Source organism: Canis lupus, chromosome 3 (assembly GCF_003254725.2).
Source record: "Canis lupus dingo isolate Sandy chromosome 3, ASM325472v2, whole genome shotgun sequence".
In the NCBI taxonomy this organism is placed as follows: domain Eukaryota; kingdom Metazoa; phylum Chordata; class Mammalia; order Carnivora; family Canidae; genus Canis; species Canis lupus.
This window is the reverse complement of record NC_064245.1, coordinates 15,850,472-15,869,994: the sequence shown is the minus strand read 5'-3', so window position 1 is coordinate 15,869,994 and position 19,523 is coordinate 15,850,472. Positions and strand designations below refer to the sequence as shown.

General features: G+C 41.1%; 1 pseudogene; it reads left to right on the top strand.

Annotated features, from left to right (window-relative positions):
• Positions 1-13,326: 13,326 nt before the first annotated feature.
• LOC112653827 (60S ribosomal protein L13-like) lies at positions 13,327-18,855 on the top strand (annotated as a pseudogene).
• Positions 18,856-19,523: the final 668 nt, after the last annotated feature.

Below are 19,523 nucleotides of genomic sequence, written 5' to 3'. Positions count from 1 at the left end.
GTTCCTTACCTTTTAGCACTTTTAAACTGATGTGTTCAAAATCTTAATTAAGTGCTCTTCTACCATTATCTAGTGCTCAGTGCGAGACGCAGATTACCTTAGCCACATATGGCTCTTAGCTTATTGGCTCCATCTCCATTTCTAGTGGACAAGAACGAGCATTTTGCTGTCCCCACATATGATCACTTCAGCCCTGGCTAGATTCACAGCAGCTCTCTCCCAGACCAGGTTTTCCCATGAAAAGATTCATACAGCACTGATATTGCTTAGCAACGTTATGTTTCAGGTCTTCTAGAAGATACAAATAAAACATATGATCTGATGCCATTATAAATGAGATTTACATCTTCATCACAGCCTGTTTATAACAGAGAAAACTTGGAAACAGCATAAATGTCTAGCAATGAGGAATCAGTTAAATAAACAATGATACATCCATATAATGAAATGCTATCCAACCATCAGGAATGATGTGGGGGAAGACTGCTTAATGACTGGAGAAGATTTTCAAAATAGATCGAATTGAAGTTTAAAAGGCAAGTTGATAAGGCAGTGTGCATAGTATAATCCTATCTGTATGTGTGTATAAAATAGGTAGGGAATTATCACACGTTTTAGCATGCAATCCTTGTTTAAAGAGAAAAAGAGTAAGCCCATTTTTAAGAAAGAGAAAAAGAGACTGAAATCTTAATATACTTTACCCCTGAGTAGTAGAACTCAGGGTGAGGTTGTTTTCTTCTCTCTGTTATCTGTATTTTCTTTTTTTTTTTTAAGATTTTATTTATTCATGAGAGACACACAGAGAGAGAGAAAGAGGCAGAGACACAGGTAGAGGGAGAAGCAGGCTCCATGCAGGAAGCCTGACATGGGACTCGATCCCGGGTCTTCAGGATCAGGCCCTGGGCTGAAGGCAGCGCTAAACCGCTGAGCCACCTGGGCTGCCCTGTTATCTGTATTTTCTAAAGTTTATTGAGAAACTTATAATAGGACAAAACAGTTTTATAACAAAGAAACAATTAATACAAGTCATTTAGAAAGAAACAGCTTACCAAACTATGGTATTTAATTCTCCATGCAGACTTTCTAAAACACTCTTTATCATCTGTCGCTCTGAATGCAAAAGGCAGACATAAAAGTAAAAAGTTTCTGTCCTCACCCACACCCCATATTTATCGTGGTACCTGAACAGAAGCTTCATTGCCCACAGTATTTCATGAGGACCTGTCTCCGGTTGCCTAACAGGCGGGAAGAGATTCCAGGGCTCCACAATTAAACTGTATTTCACATTTAGAAAAGTCCAAGTAGGAAATGTATATCCGTCCCTCATCTCTCTCCCATTGAGGCGGTGACCCATCACCACTCGACCTCATTCTCACCAAGCTCTACCCAGAACACGCACTGCAGGCCTGTGCTCACTGGCCAGGGTCATCCTCCTCCCTGACCCTCCCTGACTCCACAAAGCAAGATCCCCATTAGAACTCAGCTGCTGGTGTTGAGGAAATAGTCCTTCTTGGAGGCTTGATATCTTCCTCGTTATGCAAAATAAGCACCAGCATTTCCATGTCAGATGCATAATGTGTATAAATAATTGCTGGGGGAAATATGCAGCTCAGTGAGCTCATCTAAAGCCAGAAGCTTAAGAAGTTTGTGTCCAGCATAGATGCTGACTTGCTGGGAGCCCATGGGAAAATCACTTAAACTCTCTGTGTTTCATCTTGAAATAGAGACGACAGGAATGTTGACCCAGGCCCCAGGGAATAGCGAAAGATTGCGAAGCACTTCAAAAATCCTTGTATCAAAGTAATAGGTGCTATTTAGGGAAAAGGTCATGAAATAATGAAAGACCTCTTGAAACCTCAACAATAACACTGTGATTTGACAGACTGTGATCTAGGCAAAGCTGAAAGGTAGAGCTAAACTCAGGGAACCCCAAATTTACGGACATACTTAAAGCATTTGCCATAGTTAGATTAGGGACCTGATGATCTTTTTCACAGCAGACTCGCTATTCTCCTGCAGCAGAACATGCCAGTCAGATGTTTGTGCAGTTGCTGGCTTCACATGGCTTACAAGAGAATCCCACCCGGAAATGAGCTGCTGAGAAACTTCTTGAATGCTTCACTTCCTACAAACCAGATTGTATTCAGCAGGTAGGAATTAACACACAGGCTAGACACAACCTAGGATCCCAGAAACACACATGGAAGCCACAGGAGGCTGGGATATAGTGCTGTCCTATAATTATGTGGCTTTGGTGCAATAGTCGTTGTAAGCTTCTGTGGCTTCCATTAGGAATACCACTCAGAGTAATTGGCAGTGGGATGTTTCTGGTCTCCTTCCCATCTCCCTCTCCCATTCCTGCTGGGCACACACCAGTGCCCTGAGAAAAGACAGTGCCCCAGCTTTACTGTGTCATGTTATTTTCTAGATGGTTTACCAAACTGTACACATGGTCAAAGACTAGGGCTGAGGGTGACTTGAAATCTCCTATGACTTGGGTCATGAGCTCTGTCACTATCTTTTAGTCTGGTGTGTGCCCACATCCAGGAGCCAGGAGAGAAAATTACTGAAAAAGCAGGGAAGGAACTGACGCTAACTTCATGCGTTCTGGGATTTCTAGCCTTAAAAAAAAACAAAAAAAACAAATTCAAAACAAAACAAAAGAATAACCCCTTCCTGTATGTTTGATACTCTGGGTTGTATTATATCATCATCATTTCTACCTAGTGTTTCAAGAATGGGACTTGGAATCAGACAGACCTTGGTTCAAAACCCAACTCCACTTCACAGCTGAGTGGCTGAGGGTAAGTAATTTAATATTTTCAAACTTCAGTCTCCTCATCCATAAAATGGGGGTAATAATTGCTACTGCCTAGTATTGTAAAAAGAGTTTGAAACAAGGCGTGTAAGTATTTAATAGAACGTCTGGCATATAGTAATTATTCAATTAATGGGAACTGCGTTGTTAGCAATACTGTTGGAGCTATATCAAGCTAGTTTCTTTATTTGGTAGCAAAGAATACTGACACTGGGAGGATTAAGTGGCTGGCGAGCCAGGATTCATCCCAGGACCCCTGACTGTGAAATGCATGCTGTCTCCGCTCCTCTTCACTGTTTCTCCCATGGGAAACAGTCAGGGCAGTTCAGAAGGACATGCTCAAAAACCTAGTACCGTAGTCTAACCACCCACATGCAAGGATCTTAAAATACGAGTCCAGGCATAGAGAAGTAGGTTCTTTTATCCTCAGCAACATTATTATGGCCTTTCTTGTGGTGAGCACTGTGTTTGTCTCCATCCCACAGTAATAATGCTGGCTGGGATACTGATCTCAAGTGAATTTCTCAGCACCAAGGGCAGAAGAGAGAGCAAAAGTGATCATTCCTTTTTTCTCCCCCTTTTTTCTTTCTTTCTTTCAGTGGAAAATCCATGACCTCCGTGACCCTCAACCCAAAACCATAGCCCAAGGCTTGGTATAGCTAAGGGTGGAGGGGTGCGGAGAGGGCAGATAATGTTAGAGAAAGACAAACTAGAAGCAGAAACAAAGGCCAGTAAACAGAGTGAAAGAAGCTTAGAAAGGGGGAGGAGGGAGAGGGTCTGGAAGCAAAGAACAAGGCACAGAAAAAGGACTTGGAGAAAGACTGAATAAATTGTTTGCTTGTGCTGTTTAGCAAAATCAGCTAAACTTGGCTTTCAAAAAGTTTCACACAAAATCATTTTCACTGATTATTTTTTGGCACAGAAATTTTGTAAAATTTGGAAATTCACAAAGTGACACAATTTGCTAAAAATGCCATTCAACACAATTTGATGTAAACTACAGAAATGTTATTATAATTCATTAGGAAAACTTAAAAATGTGATAGTGTCCTGAAAACTTGGATGGTTGCCACAAGAATCACTGGCAGCTAAAAACCAGCATAAGAACCAAAATGCTCAGTCTATCTATTCACAGGCAAATGTCATGTGTCTTTTATGTGGTTAGCTTCACTCTAATATCCTGGAGATAGTCTGTAGCCGTTTTTAGTCTTCCCTTTTATTTTTTCCCAGGAGTCAAATCCCAACAACCCTTACACAAGTAGGCAACTCTCTACAAAATCCCTATGACCCATACGTCCACAGGGAAGCCATGCTCAACTGCTACATACCACCCCCCTGTTAGAACAGGCCCAAGTCTTGTTTGGGTTTGTGTGTTTTCTAGGTGGGATGAAAGTGGCCAGCTTCCTGACAAAAGTCCAGTGCCAATGACAGAATTCTGAGAGGCAAATATATGATGAAGAAAATGCCAAGTGAACATCAGGTAGCCTGCATGGAAGGCTACGGCCTCCTTGAAGGAAAGGATTTCGTCCTGACCATCTAAGCAAAGGGCCCAGAAGATGGTAAATGCTCAGTGAGTCACAAGAAAGACAAAGGGATGGAGAATAGGAGGGAGATGGGAAAGGGCGAAGGAAAGATTCAAGTTCGGAAGTACAGTAAAGTAAACTTGGACAAATGGCCAACTTTGTAAAACCTCTTTTTTAGCATATAAATGAGAATAACACCCACCTCCAGTATTATTTATCATCAGGGCTTTATGGCCTTACCACAGGTTTTCACACACATTATCTGTTAAATCATGTTATTATTTTCACTGTTATTCCTATCATCATTGGATATGCCTACGTCATAATAATGAACACCAACTCATCCTTCCTCAACCCTCCCAACTATTCCCTTGATAATTCCCCCAGTCCTATCCATGCTCTAAAGCCCCATGTCCTCAATCTTTCTGTTCCTGACTATCAGGTTTCCTGCCAGATGAGCTCCTGAAAAATCCCATTTTCTAGAAGCCCCTTAAGCTTCCTCCAGACCGACAAAATGTATCAACTTAATTATACTCAGTCTTTAGTCACTTGCTTTACACTTGATGATCTGATAAATACATCCCAAAGTGACTGAAATTGTTAATTACTGGGCATCCATCACCACACACCCTGAATTACAAGGGCTGAAAAGAATAAAACTACATTTCCCAGGCTCCCCTGCAGCTGGAGTTCCAGGTGCAGTTGGATTTGGCCAAAAGAGATGGACCTGTGACAAATCTGAAACACAGGAGAGGCTATTTTCCTGTGGCAGCTGCACTCAATGGGCTCTGACAGCCCCACGTGCTGGCAGTGACTGGGGTCCACACTCTCCTCGCTGCCCATCAGTGACTTGGGGGAGAGGCAGCGGAGCAGAAGCAACAGGAGCCTGGGTGCCACCACTTCTAACACTTGCAGGGGCAATGGGACAACCAGAAACCCGATAGCAAGGGCAGCTCCTTGATTCCATTGCTCCAGTCTCTCCCAGTAGTTTTGTAAATTCATAATCCCCTGTATTAAATTCCTTTCTGCTTAAAACACCCAGAGCAGAGTCTCTGTTCTGCACTGAAGGTTGATTGATGGAAGCGGTTTAATGATGCCACAGGTCACAGTGGCTCAGGCCACCCTCCCTACTCCCAGACCACGGTGCTCACAGCTAATTGCACATTATCTCTGCTATGTCTTCATTCTTTATTTACCTGTTTCTATTTATGTCTTCTCCTCTATTGCATTTCTTTTTTCTCAAGATTCATTCATTTATTTGACAGAGTGGGGGGAGGGGCAGAGAGAAATCTCAAGGAGACTCCCTGCTGAGCACAGAGCCCCACGCAGGGCTCCATCCCAGGACCCGTGAGGCCACCACCTGAGCTGAAACCAGGAGTCAGACACTTAACCAACTGGGCCACCCAGGCACCCCTCTACTGTATTTCTTTACTTGCCTGCACAACTTTGCCACCCTTGTTACCAAATTATGAACTTTGGGAGTAAGGCTTTTTTTTAAGATTTTATTTATTTATTTATTCATGAGAGACACACAGAGAGAGGCAGAGACATAGGCAGAGGGAGAAGCAGGCTCCCTGTGGGGAGCCCGATGCAGAGCTCGATCCTGGGACTCTGGGGTCACACCCTGAATTGAAGGCAGATGCTCAACCCCTGAGCCACCCAGGCATCCCGGGGAGTAAAGTTTCAATGTCTCAGTCATTTTTCTAGTGCCAATGGCAACTTCATAAACTCTGTGAACCTCTTTTCGATAATATGCTTGCACTCCTCTGGCTACAGGAAGGGTTAATACATGACCTGCTTGTGTGTTAGTATTTACACTCCAAGAAAAAAAGAGGGCCATTTAAAAAATCTACATATACACACACAATCTATTTATCTACCTATCTATCTTCATCCATAGCTGTGTGTGCAGGCAAAACTACAGGAAGTACTAATGCAATTACCCACATGATTCAGTCTTTAAAACAACTCTTAAGTAAAAAGGCAAACAGCAAATTAGGAAAAGGTATCTGCAGTTCACTGTACTTACAAGGAACTCAACTCTAACCTACAAAGAAACCATAGAATTAAAAAGAAAAAAAAAACCTCTATTAGCAAAGTGAGTAATAGTTCACAGAAAAGGAAATACAAATGACTCATGAACATATGAAACGATGCTCAAATCACTCCCACATAGAAAAAATGCAAATTAAAACTACATCAAGATACCATATTTCACTATCAGGTTGGTAAAAATCCAAAAATTTGACAACCCTTAGGGTTGGCAAGATATAGAGAAATGGGAGCAGTGATTCATTGCTGGTGGGAGTGTAAATAGGTATAATCATTCTGGAAGGCAATTTGGCAATATTTATTGAAATTACAAATGCATGTACTCTTTGACTCAGCAGTTCCAATTCTAGGAGTTTATTCTACAGATATATTCACACATGGGCAAAATCATGAATGTGCAGGGTTATTTACTGCAGCAGTTCTTATAATAGCAGAAGATTGGAACAATCTAAAAGTTTGTCAATAGAGAACTGTTTAAATAAATCATGGCACATCTAAATAATGGGATATGTTCAGCCATAAGAAGAAAGTTTTTTCAAAGAATGGGGATGTTCCATAGTATATAAAGATACGTAAGATATAATGAGGGGAAAAATACTAAAGTGTACATAGTATGCTACATTTTTTTAAGCAGGGAAAGGAATAGTGTTAATATTCACAGACATAAACACTTTAAATATCTAGAAGTCTGCACAAGAAGCTAATAACAGAGGTTATCTATTTCGTATAGGGGTGGAAACTACTGGATGGGGGCTGAGGAGAGGAAAACCTTGCACTCATTTTCACTCTTGTTAAATTCTTAAACTATGAAATCTATTACTCATTTTAAAAATGAAATAAATATCAAAATATGACTACTATCAAGAAAAAGGAGGGTATTCCAGTCTTATTTACCTAGTTTGGCCAATTCCTGGCATCTGAAGGCACAACTCTTTACCCTCCTTAGGAGTTTATAGGCCAGGAAAGAGAGTCTGCAAAGTTTTAGAAGAAAAGTAATTCCTTATTAAGAACTATTTTTAGGAATTTATTGGAAATCCATTGACATCCCAGTGGGTTGGGGTAGGGGAAAACACTAGAAAACCTTTTCCTACTTACAAACATTCTCACGCTAATTTTGTCTGTGTTTAGGGTTAATCATCTGCTTTTTCAAAATGCAAATACAGGGTACACTTCCTACATGTATCCTGAAGGTATGTATTATTTAATCTGAGAATCTGTAACTGCCAAAGGATGGGTGTTTCCGACCAGAGGGAAGAGAAGGGCTGTAGAAAGGGAAGGACTGTATGAGAGTAGCAGTGGGCAGACAGCCCAGCAGCCAGAGGAGAGGGGACAGGGGGTACTTGCAGAGAGAAAGGGTAAAGGAAGGGAGCCAGGAGGATGACCTACCAGAAGCCTGCTTCACGTATGCCTGGAAACTGCGCTGCGAGTGGCCACCACCTCATTTAATGACCTCTCTTGCTGCCTCTGACACACTGATCCTACTTTGCCAACGCTCAAGATTATTGAAAAGATGCTGCTTTTCTGATCCAACAGAGAGTTAGCTCCTCTTTAGTCTCCTAGGTTTCTCTTTCTCACTCCCTCCCTCCCTTCTTTCTTCCTTCCCTTCCATACAAAAAGCTGTGCATGCTTAATGCATCCACCATGATCAATATGAAGATAAGTGTACACCCGTTAAGCCATCACCACAATCTATGCCATCCCCTCCAGAAGTTTCCTCCTGCCCTCTTTAGTGTGTGTGTGTGTGTGTGTGTGTGTGTGTGTGTGATAAGAACAACTGACAGGGTGGCTCAGTAGTTGAGCATCTGCCTTTGGCTCAGGTCGTGACCCTGGGGTCCTGGGATCAAGTCCCACATTGGGCTCCTCTTGGGGACCCTGCTTTTCCATCTGCCTATGTCTCTGCCTCTTTCTCTGTGTCTCTCATGAATAAATAAATAAAATCTTAATTAAAAAAAGGAACAATTGACATAAGATCTATGCTCTTAGCAAATTTTTACATATGCGGAACAGTACTGTTAACTCTATGTACCATGCTGTACAGTAGATCGCTAGGACTTACTCATCTCACATAACTGAATTTTGTCCCTTTGACCAACACCTCACCAGTGCTTCCTCCCCCAGCTTCTGACAACCACCAAACTATGCTCCTATAAGTTTGACTATTTTAAATTCCTCATAGAAGTGGGCTCAGATAAAAAAATAAAAATAAAAAAAAAAAAAAAAGAAGTGGGCTCAGATGCTTCTAATATATACTGTGTTTCATAATAAGACCTAGTGCTGAAGAATTGTTTTGTGTGGTTTTTTAAAATTGCAAAGTAAAATGGAGAGCTATATAAAGGGTAGAGAATTAGGTAAGATTTTATGAAAAATACGTACTTTGGATTAAGTTTGTTATCACACAGGATGTACATATACCATTTCTGAACCAGGTGTTTCACTTGAAAGCCCTGTTTCCAACTGTTGAATACTCCCTTTAATAGAAATTGCTTACATTGTGACATCTGCTAAATAAAACCAGTGATAGTAAATAAAATGAGTAAAATCAACTGTACTGCTATCATCTAATGAATAATATATCTTTCCGTTGGATTATAAAAAAGTCATTGTGCCTACATTATCCAAACCCACAGTCGTGAGGGATTACGCTTTTATTTAAATGCTTTAAGAATAACTTATCAGCTCTGGTGAAAAGCACAGCTTCCTTTATATCACTCCAGCAGGTAGGTATTTCTCCTGGTAGTACAGAAACAATGGTGCTGACAGGGTTGAGGTCACCAAGGTCCTTCGTGTCCAATTCAGTACAAAGTTTACCATAATTTTGAAGTGTTCCCTATTATAGAAACTCTGTAGTGCATGTGCTATGCACATAGAAGGACTTTTCCTATGGTTAAGGTGATATGATATAGTCACGTTGGAAGTATATGTATGTTCATTCATGTCAGGTCCCCATAGTATTTGGGGTCCCCATACAAATGTATGGGATACAGAGTGGCTGGCTGGCTGGCTGAGAAATAGAAGGTGTGTAACAGAGGACCCAGATGCATAGAATCCTAATATATTAGAGATAAAAGGGACCTAGAGATTATGGAGACCGAGTCCAATTTTTACCAATGAGGAAATAAAATAATATTCTTTACAAATGCTATTTATATTCCAAACACTTTCTTTAATCAAATCAATCAGCAGAGCCTGTTAAAAATATAATAAATAATAATAACAATAATGGCCATCCTACCTGGGATGTGGGAAGGATGATGGCCATGAGGAATGATTGCTTCCACTGCTGCTTCTTGAATAGATGAGTGTGAATAAGAATTCCCAACTCAGGCTCCCAAGGCATTAACTTCCCTTCTAGCAAGATTCTTTCAAAATGAAAATTTTTTAGAAAGAATGTCTTCTAGCATATAATGTTGCCAAATAATTAACATATACTAAAACAAGCATATCAATAAGGCGTTTTAATAGATCTGAATATATTGTTTGGCTCTCCAGCCCTAAATACTGAAGTGATAATCTTCCATTCCAGCACATCTAATGAATTTCCTTTTTACTTGCCATACTATGACCACATAATAACTTTATAGATACTTTCTTTCTTTTGGGGCTCATATATGATAGAGAACAAATCACCCAGCCTACATAATGATGTATTATAGGAAAGAAAGGATTTTATTTTCCAGGCTGGACACTGTCTCTAGCTTGCTACATGATTGTGGGCAAATAACCTCATCTCCCTGAACTTTAAATTTCTAAAGTATAAAATGAGACGTTAGGCTAAGTTATCTCTAATGCCTTCTGTATTTTAAAGACTCTGATGCACTTTGGAGCCAATTCTATAAACATTTTATAAAATTATCGCTGTGATTACTATTTTCATTATTTCAAGTTGAAATCTGAATCCTAGTTGTAGGGATCATACTCAAACATTTCAATTTGGCAGTGTTCAGCTAGCCTTTAGCGGTTTATCTGGATGGGCACACATGATGGTTAAGATGTCTGAAGAAGTACACAAAGTATTCTGTGGTTGACTTTGATAAGACAAAATGCTTTCTGCAGGGTGTTATTCGGATGAACACACCAGGACACTCAGCCAAACTCATCTGAACTATCCAAACCCCTTGATTCTGCAAACTGGGTTGCAGATCTTTCGAGAACAGGCTTTCTTACAAGATTGCTGGCACTTTCTCTTCCAATCCCAGCCAGAAAAACAGTAAGAACAGCCTTTCTCATATCATTTTGGCATTTTTGGTCTTGGCCCAGGCTGGAAAATTGAAGTGTAAAAGCACTTAACTGAACATTTCAGAAGGTAAAGAAATGTTCAATTCAAGTTTAGCTCTCAAATGGACAAGTGGTTCTTCTTTTATTCACCTCATCAGAAACCTAGGTGGCAAAGAAATATCATGATTTTCTCCCTGCTGTTAAAGGTATCTGCTCTAAGTTCCATGTTCGAAGCAAATAAAGCCCCTCATGTGCCTCTGTAAAGGACTTTTGCTTGTGTGTTAGAATGTTGGTTGGTATTCTCAATGCAGGTATCACTATATCAAGCCTTGAGTGGATAAATTATTGAAGAATTTTCATTAGGAAAAAAGTGACTGATGTTTCAAAATAAAGTACATACAATTTGCTAAAGTTAATTTAAGCACATATATGTCTATGTGTGTGTATATATATATATATATTCATACATATAAAACTTATAAATAATATACACCTGCTTTTAACTATCCGTCCTCACTCCCATATTAGCAGAACCCTTGGTCAGATTGGTGCCATATCTGCCTTGATTCTAGTTTTGGTTTGCCTCTATTCTCATTTTGTTCTCTACCATGCATAGATGCAACCCTCACAAGTTCAGCTCCAATAATGTGCCACACCATGCAATGACTGGCTAGGAATTTCATCTTGCAGAGGTAATATACTAATTTTAGTCATTTCTGTCTCCAAAACTAAAATTGCTCAAATCACTACCTTCAGCCTATAACCATGAGCTGTATCTGATTATTACTTTTGCTATTTTTTAATTTTTTAGTTAATATAACACTGCTCCATAGTAAATATCTACTATAAAATATGTGCTTCAAAATTTCTAAGATAGAAGGAAAGTTCATAACTTTGAGACAGGGAATAATTTCTCCAATGGACACAAAAATCAATAACCATAAAAGAAAAAAGTTAATAAACTAGACTTCATCAAAATATAGAACTTTTCAGAAGACACCACCAAGAAAATGGGAAGGCAAGCCATAGGGTTGGAAAAAACATTTACAAAACATATATCTGAAAAAGTGCCTATATCCAGACTATGAAGATAATTCCTAGAACTCAATGTTAAAACAAATAACCCAATTAAAAATGGACAAAAAGGGGTACCTGGGTGGCTCGGTGGTTGGGCATCTATCTGCCTTCGGCTCAGGTCATGATCCTGGGGTCCTGGGATTGAGTCCTGCATCAGCCTCCCCTGAGGGGACCCTGCTTCTCCTTCTGCCTATGTCTCTGCCACTCTCTGTATGTCTCTCATAAATAAATAAATAAATAAATAAATGAATAAATAAATAAATAAATAATAAATAAAATGTTTTTTAAAAAATACTTAAAAATGGACAAAAAAAATTTGGATAGACACTTCACAAAAGAAGATATACAAATAGCCAATGAGAATGTGAAAATGTTTTTGACATCTTCAGTTAACAGGGAAATGCACATTAAAACCACAATGGGAAACTACTATATTCCCACCACAGGGACTAAAATTTCAAAAACCAACAATACCAGGTGCTAGTGACAATGTGAAGCAACTGAAACTCTTATATGGTAGTGATGGGAATGCATCAGAGTATTTAAAAAGACTCTTTGGAAAACAGTCTGACAGTTCCTTACAAGGCTAAACATGTACCTACAACTCAGCGAAACTACTCATAGGTAATTAGCCGAGAAAGATACAAGGATATGTCCAAGCAAACAATTGTACTTGAGTATTCATGGATGCTTTATTCATGATAGCCAAAAACTGGAAGGAAAAGACTCAAATGTCCTTCAGTAGGTAAATGGATAAACCAATTGTGGTATATTTATACAATGAAACACTACCCAGAAATAAAGAAATAAAAAGGAATAAAGTATTGATACATAGACATCATGAATGAATCTCAGACACATTTTGCTGAATGAGAGAAGCCAGGACAAAGAAGACAAACAAACAAATGAAAAACTAGATAGTGTAAAATTTCATTTATACAAAATTCCAGAGGGGGGAAATTCTCATCTATAATATAGAAATAAATTAGTACTTCTCTAGAGCGGGAATGGCAGGGGTAGATGGGTAGGGAGGAGGAGGAGAAGGAGATAGGAGTGTGCAGCAGGGAAGATAACTGATAAGGAACTGTTAGAAACTTGGGGAGCGATGGAAAAGTTCTTTGTCTTGATTTTGGTAATGGCTTATCGGTGTATATATTTGTCAAAAGTCAATGACTCAACACATAAAATGCATGCATTTATCCTATGTCAATGAGATTTCAATAAAGTTGATTTAAAAGACTGCTGTGAACAAACCCAAAAGCCTAACCACAAGCAAGTTTCTAAAGGTTTTATGGATCCCCACCACTTCCCACAGGAATAGGAAGACTTCCAATATGTGTGGTACAGAAAATATTTTCTTCCTATTACTTAAAAGGCCTTTACCACATGATTGTTTCCTATTAGATACTTCTCTCAGATACTGCACCAGCTAAAGTGTAAAACTGTTCATGTTTTTCCCTGCTTCAAACACAGTTACGTGTTAATTATGTGTTACGAGGTATAGGTACTTAAACAACCTAACATCTGTGATCCTTAATTTCTTCGTCTGTAAAATGGGAATAGACCACCTCAGGATGCTTTGCAGCACCAGTGCTTTTCCACTGGCCACTCTCTCTGGGAGGAGGCCTGTGGGCAGCAGCTATGTAGCCCAGCTGGAATGGCATAATCCTGAAGCCCCATTTCCAAGAGGAGTGGCAGCAGCATGTGGCCACATGGTTCAACCAGATGGTGTGGAAGATCTACAGACGTAAGGCCTGGGAAACCCAGGTATGTCACACTGCCAAGTGGACCTACCTGGCCCATGGTAAGGTGCCCCACAGGGAGGTAGCACACCAAAGTGCCAGTAGGCAAGGGCTTCAGCTCGTTGGACTTATGGGTAGGTGCCTGGCATCCACAAGAAGGTGGCATGGACCATTGGGATGTCAGTGGATCCAAGAAGGCAGAGCAAGTCCACGGAGTGGACCCCCTGCAGGGGTGCTGCTCTGAGCTCATCCTCTCCTCCAGGAAGCCGTCGGCCCCCAAGAGGGGAGATGGCTCTGCTAAAGAACTCAAATAGCTACCCAGCTGACAGGACTGGTTGCGCCCAGACAGGATGTCTGTAAGAAGGTGAAAACCAGACACGTACAGAAGAGGAGAACTTCAAGGTGTTGCCAGTCTTTGCACTGCTGGTGCCAATGTTGGGCTCTTTTGATATCTGGGCAAAAAAAAGGCCAAGAAAACTGCAGGACAGGATGTTGAAAAGAACAAATACAGTGGCATTGGCAACACATAATAAAAAATAATGGGAATAATATTTAACTTCTCTGATCAATATCCCCCTAACGCTATGCTAAGCACAGAAAAGTTTATTAATAAACTTAGTGTCATGATTGAGAGTTGTACTAGTGGCTAAGTTTTAAGAACCCACACTGCTTCCTCAAGATCTTCCTCCCAACCAATGATTACATTGAACAAGGTAAGTAGAGCCCACCAACATTTGGTTTATACCCATGCTGACCTCATTCAAACTTAGAGAACAGGTCTACAGTTCTCAACGTATCTCAACCCACAGTCCCAGTCAAATCTCTTTAAACAGAATACAAATTTTTTTCTTTGCGATCTCATCATTTATTGCTTCACAAAGTTCTCTGCAGATTTCTTCCAAATAAAGCCACCTAGACCATTGTTTTCCACATTTTCTTAAATTGTGATAGAACTACACATAACATAAAGTTTACCATCTGTATTAGTTTTCTAGGGCTGTCATAACAAATACCACAGACCGGATGGCTCAAACATCAGAAATTTTATTTTATCATAGTTGTGGAAGTTGGGAAATCCAAGATCAAGGTGTCGGCAGATTTGATTTCTCCTGAGTCCTTTCTTCTTGGCTTGCAGATGACCACTTTCTGTTTCCTCCCTTGGTCTCTGTTCTATGTGCGCATGTCTCTGGAATCTCTCTGTGTCCAAATTTCCTCTTAAGGGTACTAGTCAGATTGGATTGGGCCTACTCTAAGGGTTTCATTTTAACTTAATTACATCTTTAAAGGCCCTATCTCCAAATATAGTCACATTCTGAGACACTGGGGAGTTAGGACTTCAACATTAATTAATTTGGGCTGAACACACAATTCAGCCTAAAACACCATCTTAATCATTACCAAGTGCAGAGGTTAGTAGTGTTAAGTCAATTCCCAGTGTCATGCAACCCATCTCCAGAACTCTTTTCATCTTTGAAGACTAAAATTCTGTACCCATTTCACAACAACTCCCCATTTCCCCTTCTTCTCAGTCCCTGGCAACCGCCATTCTACTTTGTGTCTCTATGAATTTGACTACTCTAGGCACCTCATTAAGTAGGATCATATAGAATCTGTCTTTTGAGAACTGGATTATTTCACTTAGTACAATGTCCTCCAGGTTCAACCATTTTGTAGCCCGGGTCAGGATTTCTTCCTTTTTATGGCTGAATGATATTCCATTCTATGTATAAACCACATTTTGTTTACTCATTTATCAATCAGTGGACACCTGGGTTATTTCCACCTCTTGGCCGTTATGAATAATACTGCTGTGAACATGGGTGCACAACTATTTCCTCAAGATCCTGCTTTCAATTCCTTTGAATATAAACTCAGAAGTGAAATATCTGGGAAACTGTATGTCTAAGTTTTTGAGGAACCACCATATGTTTTTCACAGTGGTGGCACCATTTTACATTCCCACCAATAGAGCACAAGCACCACCAATTTTTCCACATCCTTACTGATCATTCTTTTCCATTTGTTTTTTGTTGGGGGATTTTTTTTACAATGCCTATCCTAAAAGGGGCTTGATAATATTTAATAAAAAATTAATATAATAACTAATAATTAATGATGGGGTATCTTTTCATGTGCTTGTTTGCCATTTGTATATCTTCTTTGGAGAAATGCCTGCTTGAGCCCTTTGCCCTTTCTGAGTCAGGCTAAATATTCTTTTACTATGACCAACAGTAAGAAATATATGTCCACCTAGTGTGAATTTAGGCCCATGTGCATATACACACACACACACGCACACGTGCACACCCTTGCTGCATCAGATTCATCCTAATATTTTCTATTCTGTTTTTCTTTTCAAATGCTAGCCAACATCCACTAAACTGTTTTTACAACTGACTAATAGATTGCAACCTAAAGCTTGAAAAACAAGTTAGATCCTATGTGTCTCCACCTCTAGAGAGGAGTTCTTTCTTCTACACGTACTGTGCTGAATATCTTCTCTCTGTCCTGTATAGATATACCTTCACTCTTCTCACCCCACTGCATTCCCTAGGAAGCTGATGTTGGTGAACCACATTAGTGGACTCCTATAACCTCTGACTTCCTGGTGGGCTTGACCAAAAGAAGTACCTGCAGGAGAGCTGGAGGGAAAAAAAGACAAAAAGATGGAGCATGTATTACCCTGGCTCCCTCCTTGCCACTCCTCATAAGCAGCTTCTGCAGGTTTAAGTAACTGCTACTCATTCTCATGTCTTCAGGCCTGTGAAGATAACAAACCCCGCTGTTAGTAGCTCCCCAAGCCTACACTATCTCTTGGTGGGTCCCCAAACCCTGCCCACACCTTCATAAATAGTCCCTTTCTTAAACGCTCTTCAAATCCTCCTGTTTGAGCGTGCCTTCTCTTTCTTGCCAGGGCCCTAACTGCTTAAATATAGATGTTCATCATACTATCCTCTCTGCTTTTCTTTATACTTGAAACTTTAAAAAATTAAAAAGTAAAAAGAGAAGTTAGGAGGAATCATTCTAAAGTAGAGATGGTCCTTAACTTATTATGGTTCAATTTAGGAATCTTCGACTTTACATGATACAAAAGTGATACTCCGTAGAATTTGTACCTTGAATTTTGATATTTTCTCAGGCTAGTGATATTCAGTATGAGTCTCTCCCATGATGCTGGGCAGCGACAGTGAGCCACACTTTCCATTCGGCCACATGATCACAAGGGTTAACAGCCGATACACTTACAACCACTCTGTACCCATACAGCCAATCTGTTTTTCACTTTCAGCAGTGTTCAATAAATTACATGAAATATTCAATAATTTTTTACAAAATTATTTTGGATTATTTTTTCCCAACTATAGGCTAACAGAAGTGTTCTGAGAACATCTCAGGTAAGCAAGGCTAAGCTATGATATTCAGTAGGATGAAGTTCAGTAGGTTAGGTGTATTGAGTGCATTTTTGACACAATATTTTCAATGTATTATGGGTTTATTGGGCCATAATCCCATTGTAAGTTGAAGAAGACCTGTAACTAGAAATGATGCAGATGCAGTGAACGCTTCATCAAGTATTGACTCTCTGCTTGGTCATTTGGCTTGCTTCCAACCCGTCATGAGATTACAGACATTTGCTGTCTTTTCTTCGTTGTCTTGTGTTTTTCCACTAGTCTCAGTTTCCCTGTTCATTTCCACCAAATTTACTCATCACTTACATTATTTCTACCAACCAACTTTGATACATTTTCCCCTTCCATAAAAGAGATGCCCTTCTGATTACGAGGATCCATGCAACCAAAGATATTAAAGGTGATGGACAAAGGGAATATGAATTACACCTTAGAAATGCCTCCTCTTTTTGCCCCTCCACTCATGATAAAAATTTCTCTTGGGATTAGTTCTTTCACTGAAAAAAAAATTTGTTCCATACAAAACTAGTGTTACTTATTTCTAGATATGTTCTTCTTGACTTGGATCAGGACAGAAAAAAAAAAGTAAGGAATTAAATATGTCATTTTCAGGAACATTTTTATCTTACAGGTTTAAAGTAGATCCACAGTAGAAATGATCTCGCATCTACCATCTTCCAACCAATAGCTTCTCAAACTCACTAAGAGGACAAATGTCAGGAGGAGGAGCAGCGGCAAGCACAGGAAGACAAATGGAAACAGAAATAAAGACTGATAGAATGACAGAGCTCAGACATTGGTCTTGAAAAAAGCAAGAGAGAACAAGAAGAGGAATCTGATTTATATTGGAGAGGCTTTTCCTGGTTCCTCCTCACCAGCTCCTTTCCCCCTTACTAAGCCAAGAGTCTTTATAGCTCTCTCACATTTTAAAAAGAGCATTATCTTTCTCTCTTTCCATTTCTCTTGTCTATTAAGACCCTTAGAGGAGTGGAAATCCTTGATGGTACTAGTCACATGGCAATAACCTCAGGCTGACTTTGATTTTTTTCTAGGGAAGCGATTTATAATTGTCTCCTTATTGGTTTTTGTAGTTTACAGGAGAGAAATCCAACCAGCTATACGTCTCCTTAGTTCAACACGCCATCCTAGTTAAATATAAATACTTCCTTAAAATACATTGCCATGATAGAACATGCAAAATACAGACTTTGAATCTCCTTTTTTTCCTGAAATCTTAGTTCTTGAAAAGCAAAGATTTTCTGTGTTGGAAACCAAGTTGCCTATTGAGCACTTATTATCAGCCGGACTCGGTTTTAGAGCCTTGGAGAAGCAATGGTGAGCAAAATAAAACTCGAATCTCAAGAAATATATAACCAGCCAGGGCAGAGAGGTAAATAGAGAAGTAGTTACCAAAGAGTGTGTGATAGCGATCACCACAAGGGTATGCAGGGTACTGTGGAAACACAGAAAGTGTGCCTACCGGATGAAGAGACCCACGCAAGGACTCTTAGAGAAACATTGTCTAATCAGGTGAGAAGTAATAGACCACTAATACTTACCAAGTGGTTACTAGAGCCCAGGCATGGTTCTGGCTCCCACTCATTGAATCTTGGTAATAACGTCAAAATGGAGATACTGTTACTAACATCACCACTGTCATCATCATCATTATCATTGTCATCATCACCATCAAGGTTCAGGAAGGTGATGGACTGGGAAACCGGGAGCCAGGATTCCAGTGCAGGCAAGTCTCGTTTGCTCTGAACTAACCACGCAAAATAGCCTTTCTGAAAAGGGAGAAGCGCAAGCAAACCCCAGAGGGGGCCAAGAAAGCATGTTCCATTCGAGGAGCTGAAATTCGAAATTCCACATGGCTCAGCAAAGAGCACAAACTATCAGGAGGAGGAGAGAGGGGACCCGAGATGCAGGCAGGGGACAGACCACGAAGGGCCATTAAGGAAACTGGACTGAACCTGAAGGCACCGGGGAGCCGTTCTAGCGTTTGGACTGGGAACTGATAAGGCCAGACTCACATTTCAGAAAATCACTCGGTGGGGGGGGGGGGGGGGGGGGGGGGGGTGATTGAAGGGGATCAAGACCTGAGGCAGGAAGAGCCATTAGGACGCGTCGCCCTGGTCCAGGAGCAAGTGGAGAGCCGCCCGTCAGGATGAGGGAGATGAGCGCCGGCGCGGGGGGAGCAACGCTGGAGACGAGGGGCACGTGGCCCCGGGGAGGACGCGGACGCGGGGTGGACGTGGGGAGGCCAAGGGAAGGCCAAGGGGAGGCCGGGGTCGGGCGGTGTGGGGGGGGCGTGGAGATGGGGAGCCCGCGGGAGGCCGTGGGGAGGCCGCGGGGAGGCCGCAGGGAGGACGTGGACGCAGGGAGGATGTGGGGAGGATGTGGACACAGGGAGGACGTGGATGCGGGGAGGATGCAGGGAGGACATAGATGTGGGGAGGATGTGGACACAGGGAGGACGTGGACGCGGGGAGATGCAGGGAGGATGCGGGGAGGATGTGGACACAGGGAGGACGTGGATGCGGGGAGGACGCGGGGAGGACAGATGTGGGGAGGATGCGGGGTGGGGCGGTGTGGGGGGAGGGCGTGGAGATGGGGAGGCCACAGGGAGGACAGGGGGAGCCCGCGGGAGGCCGTGGGGAGGCCGCGGACGCAGGGAGGATGTGGG